Here is a 16,498-nt window from a genome sequence, read left to right as displayed (position 1 = left end):
GGCATTCCAGACCTTCTGCCCCTTGCCTTTCCCATCTCCCAGCAAGCGTGGGCCTTTTTACTTTTTCCACTCCCTTCTCACTCTGTACCCACCTCCACCCCTATTTTTCTTGCTCCTTGCACTCTACCTTGGGAAACATTGGCTCTCTTGTGCTAACTTTGAGGGTCCCAAGGACACATGTCCCTATCATCTGGCTTATCCCTATCCTGTCTACTTATCTCTGCCACACACTGGTGCCCCCTGGAGGTTATCTGGTAATTGTCAGTCAAACAGGTGAATCTCCTCACCAAAGACCACAGAGCCAGGCAGCTGGGTTGAACCCAGGTACTCTAAGCTCAGTGCTCTAGACACCATCGGGCTACAGGGCAAGAGCAAGGGATGGCCCCAAGATCAGGCTACTGATCTCAAGGGACTGATGTTTCTTCCCTGCCCAGAGTCTGGGAGCCACTGGAGACAGAGCTCAGAGGAAATGACTTTGTACAACAGATGAGCCTCAAAGTTGATTTCTCAGGAGGAATCCCACAAGGCCCTTGAAACGTGGACATCAAGGAGAAAAATCAATCATCTTTTAAGTCTTCACCTTGATGATTGAACTGCTGCTGCCAGACTCTTTTTTCTTTCTCTCAAGTCCCTACATGTGGCCTTTCTCTTTCTCTCGTGTCCACATTTTCCCTCTCTCATCTTTAAAGTGTGGGGTTTCTTGGTTCTGATCTGAAACCAAAATACATTGCTTTAAATACATGACCAGGTGTCAGTCACCTACTTCCAAACTTTGTATTTCCTCTAAAGAAAAAAGGCCCTGGTCAGTCTACTGGGAGAGAGGAACAGCATTTTGCTGAGTACCTGCTATGTGCCAGGTCCTCTTACCGGGATGACCAGAGTTAATTGCCACCCTCCCCCAAGTCTGTCCATGTGGATTTAATGGCCTCACATCTCAGGTGAGGACACCGCATTCAGAGTGCAGAAGTAACTTTCCTGATGTCAAACATGGTTTGCAGATGGTGATGTAGAACCCCACTAGAAACTCTGCTATTCTTCCTCCTTTCTACAAAGCCTGGGAATGAGCACCCCAAGTGGAATAGGCACCCCAACTGGGCATCATGAGACTCTCTCTTGACCTTGACCACAAAGAGATTGAATTATCTAGGAAACCATCTCCTGAATAATTTAGGGGCCGCAGAGTGCCATTTCTTCATTCAAGATGTACTGAGCGCTGCCTTTACTCTAAGTGCTGTGCTTGGCACCAAGGGCAGAGATGTGAACAAGATAGAAACAATCCCTTCTTTCTGGAAGTTACAGTCTGGTACAGAAACAGAAACTACTTATAGTACTTAAACTACTTATAACTACTAAGAACGTATAACACAGGGGGATGAGAGCTGTGACAGAGTAAGTGCCGGGTGCTTGAGGGCATATACTCCCAATCTTGTCCAAAGTGTGGTTGGATAAAGCTTCTTAAGGTAGAGACTCAATGATCTGAGATTACCAGCCTGCTCTAGGATAGGTAAGAGCTAGCCTGGCAACGTAGGGCAATGAGGTGGGGTGGAAGTGCCCAACAGGGTGGGTACTAACAGCAAAACTTCAGTATCTCCTCCCATGAACCAAACAGAATGGGAACTGTTCTAAATACTTTATGGGTCTTAATTCATTTGATCTGCACAGGAGCAAGTACAGAGGAAGAAAGGGAGGGAATGAAGGGCTTCATAGAGCTGGGGCAAAGGCTTATTGAAGATGGAAAATGCTGAGGAAGGCAGGGCCAAAGGCTTTGCAAATAGGGTTGCCAGCTAAAATTCAAGATACTCAGTTTGAATTTCAGATAAACAAGTTTGTTTTTATTATATGTCCCAAATGTTGCGCAGGACATAATTATATCAAAATTACTTACCGTTTACCTGAAATTCAAGTTTAACTGGGTGTCCTATTTGATTTGCTAAGTATAGCAACCCTCCCATGTTGGCCACTTGGAAGGGTTAAGATTTTAGCCTCAGAGTAATGGGGACTCTTGGAAGGTTTTAAGAAGGGGAGTGACATGGCCAGTTCTGTGCTATAGAAAATTGCTTTGGCTGCATTTTGGAGATAAGCCCAGAGGCAGGGAGGCAGCTACAAGGGCATACCTCCAAGTCCATGGCAGGTCATACAGGTGGCACATATCAACTAGTTGGGTGGCTACCTTTCCCAGTCCCCAACCCAATCAGCCCAGGTGCTCATAAAATAGGCACTGAGCACCTGCAGTATGCCAAGTAATGTCTGGGGAATAAAAAAGCCCATGACAGATCACCTGCCCTCCCCAAGCTCCCAGACTGGTTCTTTGACCTGCACAGATCAGCGGTGCAATAGTGTGTCAGTTACCTTGGGAGCCCAGAGCTTGGGCAGTGGGTGGCAAATAAGACCAAGGAAGGCTTGATGAGGTAAGATTTGAGTTGGGTTTGAAGGATGCATTGGGAATTTGGGTCTCTCTGTGATAGCAGTTAAACTAGATCCTAACTACTGCCCTTTTGGACGGGGCCCACTGCTACATCCCTTGCTCTGTGTAGTTAGCTGTATCCTTTAACTTATATTGAAGAAACTCATTTTCTTTTCCTATGGCTGCTGGCATCTTTCTATCAATCCTATCATTGTCACCGTGGGATGGTTACATCCCAGGGAATGAGGGGAGGGCATGCAAGCCACGGAAGGCATGTGCATTGGCATGGGCTGGCAAGATGCCTTTGGGAACTACTGGTCCTCTGTAGAGTTAGAGGGGTGGAATTGGTGTGGACTGGCAGACCCAGGAGGGAGGAGCCAGATCATGAAGGGCCTTGTCCTTTCAGCTAAGAAATGGGAACTTTTACTAAATATTTATAGAGAGCCGCTGATGGGTTGTAAGCATGAGGCTGACATGATCAGTTAAGATGTTCAAAGACCAGCTGAGATGACAGCTCTAGCTATGTGTTGGAGAGTGGGTTGAAAAGAATCTACTGCTTATGAAAACACATGGGAATGGTGGGTCTTGGAGGGAACTAGCAACAAATCAGATGAAGGAGGCCCTCCTCCAGGCAAGAGTTGTGATCCACACATTTTGTCTTTTGGTATAGAGAGAAATCAAAAGTTAGAGGACCCCAGAGAACCCGAGTCCACTCTGTCCATATTCACAGGTCTGAATTCACATCTAGTGGATTCAAGGGTCTTTATCCACCAAAGAACTTGAAAGATGTTGTAAGGCACAAGAGGGGCTTCTTATTGTATCATATTGGCTAGGCTTTTACTAAAATAATGCTACTTTAAGAAATCACCCCAAAATCTAGGAACTTAAAACAGTACTTATTGATTTTCAAGCCTGCAGGTCTATTGGTCAGCTGGGGTGCCTCTGCTTTATACTCTAGGCTATTTACAGAAGACCTGTTCCATTTGTATCTTTCTGGAGCCCAGAATATTCTTCTCATAGCATAAGTGGGATGTTCCAGAGGGACAAGCAGAAGCATGGGATGCCTCCTGAAGCACATTGTCTTAAGACTTGGACCTTTCATACTGTCACTTCTATGGACATTCTGTTGGTCAAAGCCAGTCACCTGGTGAAGCTTATCATCAGTGGGTGAGACTCTATCCCTCTCACAAAGGTGGGGGTGACAGGGAGAAATTACCTGTGGAACAAATATCTAACTATCACAGTTACTATCAAGAAGCACTCACTGACCCAAGGGCAAACTCCCCCAGTTATAACAGGGAAAAGTACCCCCCACACACAGCCGTACTTCTTGCTGGGCTAGTATGAGATGCCAGGTGGGGAAGTCCAATGTGCCTACAAGAAGCCACCACCTCTCATCTTTCAAGGAGGCCACCTTGAAGGAAGGTCAGGAATGAAGAAGCACATATATTTCACAGGAGAAAGACTGTAATAAGGCTCATGGCTTTATCATGAACTGTATCCACCCTGAGACTAAAGCGGAGCCAAACAACTGTTGGGGCTGGTCCACCAGAGATCTATTCTGATAGGAGGTGGAGGAGCCTATAGGGTGTGAGTCACCCTAGGAACGACTGGGTAGAGGTGTATGATGTGGTGAGTGAGTGGTCAGGGGTGTGATTATCAGAACACAGAAAGCCTAGCAGAGTGCCTCATCTATTATCCAGTGTCACTCGCCTCCATGAACTCCTGTCTGGATACAGGATAAAAAGACTTCCATGGACACTGAGAAAAATCTCAGGGAACTATCACTGTATGGTTTCCAGAAGCTTTGGAACCAGGAGTTTTTACAGCAATTTCTGTGTATAAGTTAGCAAACAGTTTGCTTAAAACACAAAGACCCAGTGAAATAACTCAGATAGCAAAAGACAGATACTGCCTGATCTCATTTATATTTGGATTCTGAGAAAGAAAGAAAGAAAGAAAGAAAGAAAGAAAGAAAGAAGAAAAGAAAAACCTGAACTCATAGATACAGAGAACAGACTGGTGGTTGCCAGAAGTGGGGGATAGGAGGGTGGATGAAATGGATTAAGGAGGTCAAAAGGTAAAAAAATTCAAGTTATAAGAGAAATAAGTCCTGGAAATGCAATATACATCATGGTGACTTGAGTTAACAGTGCTGTGTTGTATATTTGAAGGTTGGTAAGGCAGTAGATCTTAAAAGTTCTCATCAAAAGGAAAAAAATTGTCACTATGTGTGGTGGTGAATATTAACTAGACTTATGGTGGTGTTCATCTACAAATATCAAATCATTATCCTGTACACTTGAAACTAATACAATGTTATATGCCAATTATATATTGATTAAACACAATGAAGATGATCCTGCAAGTTATGGTAGATAACACCTATTTGTGTTTTCTAAGAACTTATTTAATAAATATGAAAGAAGTTACTTTGGCTTTTAAATGAATGAATGAACAAATACCAAAAATGAAAGTGGCTTACACAGGCTGGTATGGTGGCTCCATGGTGTCATTAGGGAGCAAGATGCTATCATCCTCAGAATGTGGCTTCCATTCTCAAAGTCATGTTGGGGTCTTTAATGGCTGCTAGAGCTCCAGCCATCACATCTGCTGCATTTGGGGCAAAATAAGAAGGAAAGGAAAGGGAAATGGCAGGGTTACCTTCATACTCTCAGCATTTTGAGAAGTCTCTGAAGTCTCTCACAGAATTTCTGCTTAAATCTTACTGGTAAGAACTTACTTTCACAGTTACATGTAGCCACAAGGAAGCCACAATCTTCTTGATGGATGGCAATATGTCTAGGTAAAAGTTTGAGTTCTTTTACTAAGAAAAAAGATATATATATATAGGTATTGGGGAACCACAGTCATTCTCTTCCACAAGAAGAAAACACCAGGGTAGACAACCTTGATACTGGATGACATCAATCTTGATCTAGAATTGGAGGCTAGTCTGGATAGCAGTTGCAATATTGATATCTTAAACATCACTATAGGAGAGGATGTGTTTGCTGTTGGTGGCAGGAGTCATTTCCAGTGACCTATAGCAGACAGGAGGAAGATGATGGCCAAAAAAAACAAAAAACAAAAAACAAAAAAACAAAATCTAGAGTATACATGGACCCTGGCAAAAAGCTTCCAGGGAGTCCCACAGAGTCTATAAAGACAAAACTAGGTAAATACTGTGTGTGCCTGAAATTGTGATCTCTTCCCTATCCCAGGTGGGACAACCCCAGAGACAGGATTATGCATCTTTGTCTCATCTCATTGATTCTTTTCTTGGTCACGTAGCATCCCATGCCCTTGGCCTCCTTCCCCTCCCCATGGCTGTGCCCAGCTCCTTGGCTGCCTGTGTTACTGAGCTATGAAAATTGTGTTCTGATCCACAGGGACTTCTTAAAGCTAAGAGCTGCTTGTAGGACCTGAAATTGTCCTCACAGTGATTTCATTCAAAGTAATAACAGCATCTGATGCTATAGAAATCTCATCCTCATGATCATAAGCATTTATAATAGCCCATCATCGAGCAAGTGCTTACATTGGAGAGGAATTTCCATGGAGAAAGTCAATCTTTTCAAAAATGTTAATTTTTTTTGTGTGAGGAAATCAAATGAGATGCCAAATTGTCTCTGTCATTATGTTGCCCTTCCCTCCTGAGCACTTACTGCTCTGATCAGTATGACATTTTCACATGTAGCTATGCAGATGGGGACATTTACCTCCTGATGGAGACCCCTCATTTGCCCATCCATCGCCTGCTCTGGTTTTACAGTAGGCAGAGCATAAAATTAGAAACCCCCAGGCCTTAAAGTTTTGGCCATCCCTTGGGAGGGAAATGAGGGAGACCCTCCCCATAACAATGAATAAAATAAGCCTCTCAGAAACAATATTGGAATATGTGGATTAGGAAATCCACTCAAGTCCTGACCTGTCTGTCTCCCTTCATAAAAGGCCAACCCTGGGTTATATCCCTTGACTCTTTAGCTGTGACTCTCGTTCCTCTTTATGACCCATTCCAGTTCATACACTGCTCTGCTGCCTCAGACCTTGAGAAATACCAATTTGGGGACCCCTGTGAGCTTCCTGCCCAGGTACACCTAAATTCTCCTGCCCTTTCACCTCACAAGTGAGCCCAGGCAGTGACGAAGGGATAGTGGAAATAAGGCTATTTTCCCCTCGGGTACTCTACTCATCATTTCTAGAAAATGCAATCTTCTCAAAGCCCTAAGACAAATGTGAGGTCTGACAAAGACTACAATTGGCCTTAAAAAAACAAAAAGAAAACAGCAAAACAAAAATGAATAAGTGTTTATTTAAATGTCTGTGAAGAGTAACATTAGGTCACATTCATTGATTATTAAATTTAATATCCACAAAAATGTTATCACACTTAACAAACTATTTGCAGGTTACAGTGTCTCACTTTGTGAGAATTCCTGAGTCTGCATGATGATTGCTGAGAAATTGTAGTCAACCATAAATTAAATGAAGTTACTCAGAGCCAAATTATTTCAAAAGCAAAAATCATAAAAATCCTTTCAGTTTTTACAACAAAAATTTATATTTGATGTGGAATGTGGGTGTACTTCAGTGAGTACTCAGGGTCTATAAAAGTCACAAAATGCCCATGAATGTGTGGTCTTGGGGGAATGTAATTAAATATTAAAGAATCTGTTTTATTGTACACCAATCTGCCTTAATGCCATTGTGGCAAAAGTTCTAGAAATTATAGTACGGTGGACTACTATGCAACCATTCCAAAGAATGAAGTGTATTTATATGTACCAACAGGAGAGAGTCTCTAAGATTTAACATGAATAAAGCAATATTGCAGAACAATATTTGCATAACAGTATTGCAGAACACCATGATTCATTTTGCGTCAAAATACTTTATGTGTGTGTGTTTGTGTGCACGTATGTCCATACACAAAGAAATATGTAAATGTATGTTTGTATACGTGTAGAAAAATTCCAAAAGAATCCTCAGAAATAACAGTCATTTATCTCTCAAGATCAGACATGAGGGTTGGGAGTAGGGAGACTTCTATTTTCTGTTATAAATGTCTCTGAATTGCAGGGAAAACATTCAGCAGGTGCATACATTAATTTATAATTTTGAAAAACAGCAACAACACTGCAGAAAAAAAGTGGTCTGCAGGCAGACTGGAAAGGGAGAAGCTCACAAACCAGGAATTGGCACTGTGGATCCAGCACTGCTGGTGGGAGAGCACCAGTGAGCACAGGGACCCCAACACCTGTCACTACAGATGTGGGCAGGCAGAGCATCCAGGGATGGTTCAACAGACTCCCTGTGGTCTGGAAGAAACAGCCCTCCACATGTGTTTCCTTCCTTCCCCATTCTTCAGACAACTTTCCGTTCCAATGTAATATCACAATTCAACCAATATTTATTGAGCACCGATGGCGTTAGTTTTCAGTGGCTGCTATAACAAACTACCACAAATTTAGCAGCTTAAAACAACACAAGTATATTACCTTACAGACATTCAGAAAAGATCAGAAATCCCAACCGGCTTCCACTGGGCTAAAATCAAGGTATCATTAGGGCTGTGTTTCTTTCCAGAAGCTCCAGGGGAGAATCTGTTTTCTTGCCTTTTCCAGCTCCTACAAGCTGCCCTCATTTCTTGGTTTGGGGCTCTCTCCAACTCCAAAGCCAGCAGAGTTGCATCTTCAAATCTCTCTCCAACTCTGATCTTCTGCCTCCTTCTTCCACCTAAAAGAACCCTCATGATTATGTTGTGTCCACGTGCAAAGTCCAGTAATCTTCCCTTCTCAAGGTCTGATCAACTTTAACCCCTTTGCCATGCATCCTACCATATTCATGGATCTCTGGGTTGGGACGTGTATATTTTGGGGGAGCCATTATTCTGCCTACTACAGCAACAGAGTGTCCAATGCAGTTTGGAGAGCTGAGAAGATAGCTGTGGATAGACACAACCCTTGCCCTCAGGAGCCCTCCATCTAGAAAGGAGGCAGATGACTGCCCATGCAGTACTTGCTAGTGGGAAGGGGTGGCCAAACCAGTTTTGAGAACTTTAGCTCATCATCCAGGTCAAGGTTATGCAGGGTCCAGTTTGAAATGTTGCAGGGGGAGAGCCAGAGTGATTTATTAGAGAGTCCATGTGACATGCATCCACCACCACCACCCTATGGGAACAGGAGGGACATCTTCCTCACCTTAAGCCAAGTAGGGAAGAGGACTTTGAAGGGACCTCTTGGAAATCTTGAAATGTGCTCCTTGGAAATAAGGGGAGATGATGACCTGGTGTCTGACACTCATCTGAGAAATCTACAACAAGAGGTCAAATCTTGGCTGGTGGGGTGAAGGAGAGAGAGGGCAGGTTGCACTGGAGACTAGCTATACTTCCATCAGTGAGGAGGAGGCCACATTCCCCGTGGGTCACAAGGACAGGGAGAGCACTGGCCTGAAGCAATCTTCAAAAGGAATTTACCCAGGGTGCCTGGTGGCTCAGTCGGTTAAGCATCCAACTCTTGGTTTTGGCTCAGGTCATGATCTCAGTTTTGTGAGTTTGAGCTCCGCGATGGGCTCTGTGCTGACAGCATGGAGCCTGCTGGGGATTCTCTCTCTCCCTCTGTTTCTGCTCCTCCCCCACTTGCACTGTCTCTGTCTCTCTCAAAATAAATAAAAGCTAAAAAACAACAACAACAAAAAAGGAATTTACCCAAGAAGCATCCTTGAGCCGGCACAGACATCAGCCAATCCCAGAGAGAATCCATACTGATTGCAGCAGGACTAGTAAGGCCTTGCCCTAACTTTCTCTCCCATTCCCTGCTTTATCCCTGGAGGAATCAGAGACAGCTTGCTGGGCATGGATGAGGCAAAGGAGATGTGCAAGCAGGGTAAGAGAGGACATAGCCCCACACCCTCCTGCACTTGCCCCTACTGTACTGAAGGAGGCCCAAGCTGGGGGAAGGAAGGAAGGAAGGAAGGAAGGAAGGAAGGAAGGAAGGAAGAAAGAAAGGAAGGCTGCTTAACTAAAGCTTTGGGTTTTAACTATTATACTGAGCTGGGCACTTCAGTTACTACAAACAAGATAATTTGGGTGCCTGAAAGTGCCCAGAGGCCTTGATGGTAAAGGAGTGATTGGCCCAGATTATGAGATCACCCAAGAGGTAGGAAGGCAGAGATTAAAAGCACAGGTGTGAGAGAAAGGAAGTTGTTTTCTGCTTTCACCCTGGCATCCTGCTCATTCGGGGCATCATCTTACATGCTTCACCTTCCCAGTGAGACAGAAGCCCACACAGAACTCCCCACCTGGAAGCAGGCCCTGGCATCCAGGCTGCTTCTCACCAGGGCCTCTGCTGGGCTCAGACCCACACCAGGGATTCCCTCTTCGGTATGGGTACTGCTGCTTCGGTCCTCACTCTCCGTGTGGCCTTAGCTGCGTCCCACATCGATCCTGCCCTTGGACTCCCAGATCTCCTTTAGGAGTCAGCTCTGTGTATGAAGCAGGCAGGTCCTGACCCCAGCTAGGTTCTCCCACACCTCCAGGCTGCCCTTCGGACTCACCTGAGTTTGTCCTGTTTGAACAAAGCCACCTGCACTTTCTCCTTCAGGCCCCCGTGACCAATGGGGGCATTTGTGGGTGATTCTGTCATCTTTGGAGCACACACTGAGCCCACCAGACGGCCAGAGCAGGGGTTGAACCTGGGGCTCCGACTCTGTGGGAGCTTCTGTTCCATGGGTCCAGGGTACCGGCACGTGTAAGCCTCCCCTTGACTGCGCCTCTGGCCTGCTCTGGAGAATCACCGTGGAAGAGGAGGGTTGACATGCTTGCTGCTCTGCCATTCCCTCTCCAGTTCTGGTTTCTGACCACTTGTCCACCTGTAGCTTCACTTGAATCCACCCTGGGCAGCCCTTCAAAGATGATGGCAACAACAATAGCAATAATAGTAACAGCCACTACTTCCATAGTGCTTAACACATCAGATACTGTTCTAAGAACTTCATGTATAGTAACTTTCAAAACTGCCACTCCAATCCTATGAAGCCAGTACTATTATTACTATTATTACTGCCTTTTCTTTTAAATAATGAAGAAAAGGAGGCACAGAGAGGTTAAGTCACATGCCCAGACTCACACAGCTAGTAAGTGGCCATCAGATCCCAACCTTAGCAGTCTAGCTTCAGAGTCCTATGGCTTCATCATTCTGCTCGTCTGTTTCTGAAACAATGAGGACACCCATGCCTCCTTGACTTTGCTTATCCTTTCCCTGCCTGTGCCTCTGATGCTCTTCCCCTTCCTGTTTCCTTGAAGTTCTATTCAACCTTCAAGGTACAGCTCAACTGTTTCCTTCTGTCTCAAATCTCCCTGATCCCCTGCCCCAAGCAGGAGGACCCCTGCCCATCTGTCCTGTCATTGTACTTGTTATCACTTCTGTCAGAGGATCATTTCTCGGAAGTCTGTCTTCTCACACAGATTGTGGGTCCCAGAAGCAAAGACTGTGTGTCTCTGTACCTGCAGAACTTACAGCACAACTGGTAATGAGATGAATTGACTTCTCCCTAAGTCTCACACCTACAGTTGTGTCCCAGCTTTTTGATTTGGGCAAGGTGATTGCAAAGATGTGGGCTATGCAGCTCTTTGATGCAGCTGGGGCCTTGAGAAGAGCTCAAGTGTGAGTTAAGTGCCAAGGCCAGAGCAATATTTCTGGCTGAAGGGCTGCATGGACCTGGATGGGCTCCACTTCTTCTGTCCCCTCCCTGGGCGACTATGTGCTTCAATTTTCTTTGTCCTCATGACCCCAGCAGAAGCCTGGCTGGCCCCACAGGATCAGGGACTGTTAGGTGCTGACATCTCTGTGTCTGGCCTCCTCACCTCTCCCAGCACTGGCCCCAGGACTCAGAATCCTGGGGAATCAGGCCACCATCTGGAAGGCCAACTCTTGGCTAAGATTCTGACTGGAGAAAAGGCGAGTCCAGGCCAACTACGGGGGTGGGATGGACGGAGGCCAGAGCCAGCACATAAGTTAGAGGTAGGGAATTCTAGCATGTTCTTTTCTAAGAGCCCCTCAGACACTCTTGGGCATCCTCTTGGGCTCCCCACTTGTGTGCTAGAGACAGAATCACTCCCCAAACCTCTTCATGTTTTTCACGAGCCTCTGAACTGCAAGCCTCTGTCATGCAGGGCAGTTTCCAACTGCTGACACCTCACCCCATTGCCTAACTGGGAAAGTCATTGTGCTCCTAAAGTCTCCCAATGGCCGCCAGTGGCTCTTGGGACACATTTCAAAATCCTCTGTAAAGCCCTGCACGAGCTGGCCCCTGTTTACTTCTCCAACCATTCTCTCCAGTCATCTGCTCCACCTCACCGCACTCCAGACACACTGACCTCTATTCATACACTTCCTCCACCTCCATGTGGCCAACCCCCCTCACCCTTTCCTGGCCAACCTCATCTGTCAGAGAGGTCTGCTTTTTAATGACCTTTTTAAAAGAACCTGCTCCATTGACTGGTCTCCTGCTTCACTGATTGACTTCATTCATTCATTCATTTATTCATTCATTCACTTTTAGATATTCTACACATGGGTTGGAGCCCTGTGCCTGGCATTATAATTGGCCCATCAGCTGGGGAGAGAGAAGAAAATACTTGGGTCAGGAACTTTATGGACCCTGCTAGGGCCAAAGTACAGATGAACTTCTCCCAATGACCAATCCAGGGTTGAAGACCCTAGGAGCAGTGCAGCCCAGTGGTCAAGGGCATGGCCTCTGGAGCCAGAATGCCTGTATCTCAGTGCCTATTTGGTCATTACTGGTGTGAACTTGGGCAAAAGAATCATACTATCTATTTCTTAGGATTGTTAAATCGGGTAAAGCCACACAAACCAGTGCCTGGCACATGGTACTCGTTATATAATGGTTTGCTATAACACTATGGGAGAAATTTTATATTGCACAATTATTGTTTTTATTTAAAGGCCATAAAATGTATATGAGGAAAATTTTTTCTCAACTACCCTAACCTACAAGCTCTTTTCCTTAGAGGCAACCTCCATTACTACCTTCTTACGTATCCTTCCAGAGATATCGTATGCACCTCCAAACATGTGCATATACATCTGTATCTATCCATCCGTATATCCACCCATCTATCTATCATCTAACTATTTGTACCAAATTACAGCATTCTACATACTCTTCTGATGTCTGGACTTTGCTTTTATTAAGTTAAAGATACATCTCAAAAAAAAGGCTCCAGGGCTCCTGGGTGGCTCTGCTGATTAAGTGTCTGATTCTTGATTTTGGCCCGGGTCATGATCTGATTGTCCGTGAGATCAAGCCCTGCATGGAGCTCCATGCTGGGTGTGGAGTGTGATTAAGATTTTCTCTCTCTCTCCCTCTCTCTCCCACTTGTGCTCTCTGTCTCTCTAAACAAACAAACAAACAAACAAACGAATGAATGCTCCAATAAGCATTCAGAGGTGTCTGTCATTCTTTCCAAGGGCTGGAAACATGTAAGGATGATGCAAGGAACAGTGAACCACCACCTGGTGATCCACAGGGTCCCTCTTAGCCTGGTCCTTTCATTTCAAGGTGCTCTTTTCTCTGGAGATTTCATGCGACTGACATAGTGGTTCTCACCCTTCACTGTGTGGAGGAACCACCTGAGAGGTTCTTGATTATTCAGAGCCCAGGGACCCACTCCCTAGGGATTCTGATGCAGTATGTCCAGCATGGGCCAAGGAACATACAGGTGACTCTGGTGCAGACAGTCTGCGGAAGCCACACTGGAAAACAGTGCCACGTGGAGAGGCATGTGCAGGGAGAGGGAGCATGTTTGAGGTTTCCAGGATCCATGCATTATTCATTGCATGGCCCTGAGGCCCAACACACAAACCCAGCCTTTGCAAACTCCCAGTCCAGTTGGGGTGGCAAGACTCACTTATGGAAGGTAGGGGCAAGGAGAGGAGAGCAGTGCAGGAGGCCTGAGCTGTGCCTTCTGGAGAGAGGTTACTGTGGGCTCATATACAGGAGAACTTCCTGGAAGAAGGAGGATTTTAATGATCTTGAAGGTTGGAGAAGGTATAGGTAGTTGAAGAAATATTGACTGGGATGCCTGGGTGGCTCAGTCAATTAAGTGTCTGACTCTTTTTTTTTTTTTAATGTTTATTTATTTTTGAGAGAGGGAGAGAGAGACAGACTGTGAATGGAGGAGGGGCAGAGACAGTGGGAGACACAGAATCTGAAGCAGGCTCCAGGTCCTGAGCTGTCAGCACAGAGCCTGATGTGGGGCTTGAACCCATGAACTGCGAGATTATGACCTGAGCCAAAGTTGTAGGGTCAACCGACTGAGCCACCCAGGTGCCCCAAGCATCCAACTCTTGGTTTCGGCTCAGGTCATGATCTCTCAGTTTGCGAGGTCAAGCCCCTTGTTGGGCTCTGTGCTGATGGTACAGAGAGTGCTTAGGATTCTCTCTCCCTCTCTCTGCCCTTCCCCTGCTCTCTCTCTTTCTCTCTCTCTCTTTCTCTCTGTCTCTCAAAATTAATAAATAAACTAAAAAAAATCCCAGTGGATTGTAATGTTAAATATATATATTGATTGACTTGAAATACAAAGATATGCTGGAAAGATCACATTATAGGGGAGAGCTGGGGCCTGGCAAGCTGGCATCTTTGTACAAATTAGAAAAAGCTACCTTCTCTGGCAAATGCAACCTGTGGTGCAGGACTGGGCCAAAGAAAGGCACCCCTTCCTTTGGGGGAATCCAGCTTCGTGCCGGATGGACTGGATTACTGAGAGTACAGTTTAGGTTTCAGCTTCCACTCATCTTCTTGGCCTTTGTGCACTGCACAAACTGCTCAACCACACCATCGATCCTGCCAGAGACAGATCCTTAAAGAAACAAATGCTGAGATGTCACCAAAACAGGAAACATAGGAGGAAGAGCAGGCTTGGGAAGGGGGAAAGTAATGAATTCAGTTCTAGATGTACAAAGCACAAGGCATTGGGGGGATGCAGGTGACTTCACTCAGTGACCAGCTGCATCAGGGAAGCCAGGACACTGCTTGGGAAGACCTCAGACCCCTTAGCTGTAGACTGACCAGCAGGATGTACCCCTAGCTTACCCACTGACTATGTAGCTTAGTGGAAGGGCAGGACATGTGTGTGTGTTGTGTGTGCGTAGCCACCCACATGTATCTGATGGTTTGTGTGGCACAGTCTGGGTGCTCTGGGAAAAAGACAGCAACATGGCCAAGTCCTCCAGGGTTTCCCAGAGGAGATGGGCCTGGTGGACAGGCATAGGCTGGGGGAAATAGGAAGTCTTGTGCTGTCTAGGATGGCTGGCTTCTCCAGCTCAATCATCTCGGCTTGGCTGTCAGCTGGCCTGACCTTCCATGGCCATCTAGAATGTGATCTCCAATCACTTTCATCTCATTACCTTGTTTTATTTTCTTCTGAGCACTTAGCCTTTCCTGAAATTATTGCATTATTTGAGTGTTGACCTGTTTGTCTATGTGTGTACATGTTTATTGCGTATCTAATTCTATCAGGCTGTAAACTTCCATTAAGGCAGGAATTTTATCTGTTTTTGTTCATCCCTATGTCTCCAGTGTCTGGCACATTTCAAGGGTTAAATAGATGTTTTTTGAACAAATGAATGGCTGGATGAATGAATGAATGAATAGGTGAATTTAAAGACCAAATAGAACTACACATTGCCAGCAGGAGATTTTTTGGTATTCTTCTGCCTTATTTGAGAAGGAGGCAGCCTTTTATTTCCCTGACCTGATGACCATCCCCTATAAGATTTCTGAAGCTCTGCCCTTCTGGAAGGATCCCTCCAGGCTGTGGGCTTTGGCCTTGGGCATACTGTGACCCATCCATTGGTAGTCATCATGGTGGCTGCATTTCCGAAGCCAGCCAAACTTGACCTAACACCCCCTTCTATGTTTAAGCCCCTCTCTCCGCAGCCCACTTACCTTGCCACAATGACGGGACCAGGAAATCTTTGGATTTTCTTCCCTATTAGTGAAAACCATGGCTTGTGGAAATTCAGGAGATTATCAGTGGAATTTGTAGCTCCATCCAGACCAGCATACAGAGTTGGAAGCATTCAGACATATCACTATGCAACATCAAGACATATATATTTAGCTGGAAAATGCACAGGGCTTCAGCCTCAGAACAAAACCCTTAGCCAGAGGGAGGACTTAGTGATCTAAGGAGTGTCTTTTAAGTCAGAGTCTCTCTGGACCAAAGGGTAGAATTATTCCAAGGTAAATAAATCAGCCCTATTCTTCTTCTGGGCTCAGGTAGCTCTGAGAACTTTAGTGACCTGGCAACCCTGGATAAACCATTAGGGCTCAGCTATAAATCTGAAAACAATCCTGTTTCTCTATTAAAAAGACCTTTTAAATGACATCAATTATCTGCCCCCCTTAAATAAAATTCTATTTTATTTGAAAATTGCATGTGCACTGAAGAAAATTTGAAGGCAAAGAATAATAAAAAGAAGAAAATTAGTATTATCATCTTTCTATAACCTTGATAGAGAAAACCACTTGTTCACAGCTTTCTCTCCACCCATCCCACTTCCCTGTCTCACTGTCTCCCTCTTCCCCTCCCCTTTCCTCCTGTCCCCTCCCCATCATCCCCCTTCTTTACTTCTTTTCACCCTCCATCTTCATTCCTAGGGAGATACATATGTTCTATATATGTTTTTCCCCCACAGTCGTGGGCACATGTTTGGTACCCTACTCTCTCTCTCTCTCTGTCTCTCTCTCTCTCACACACACACACACTCACTCACACACATACACACACACACTTACAAATGTACTGTGAGCATTTAGTGATGCCCCTTTATATTCTCTGAGAAATATGGTTTTGCATGGCTATACTACATTCATATTAATTTTGTTCCATGGCACGTGTACCCATCCTCTTCTGGGCATTGAAGTCATTCTAATCCTCCACCCCCTCATCTGTAAAACAGAGGTAAGGATGGGAAGGACCTCACATGGCTGTTTGAGGATAAAATGAGATAATGTGTGTGGAGGGCTTGGCAGAGCGCCTGGCCATTTTATGTACTCAATAAATAG

The sequence above is a fragment of the Panthera onca genome, chromosome C1 (assembly GCF_046562875.1).
Source record: "Panthera onca isolate mPanOnc1 chromosome C1, mPanOnc1 haplotype 2, whole genome shotgun sequence".
In the NCBI taxonomy this organism is placed as follows: Eukaryota; Metazoa; Chordata; class Mammalia; order Carnivora; family Felidae; genus Panthera; species Panthera onca.
This window is presented reverse-complemented; position numbering follows the sequence as displayed.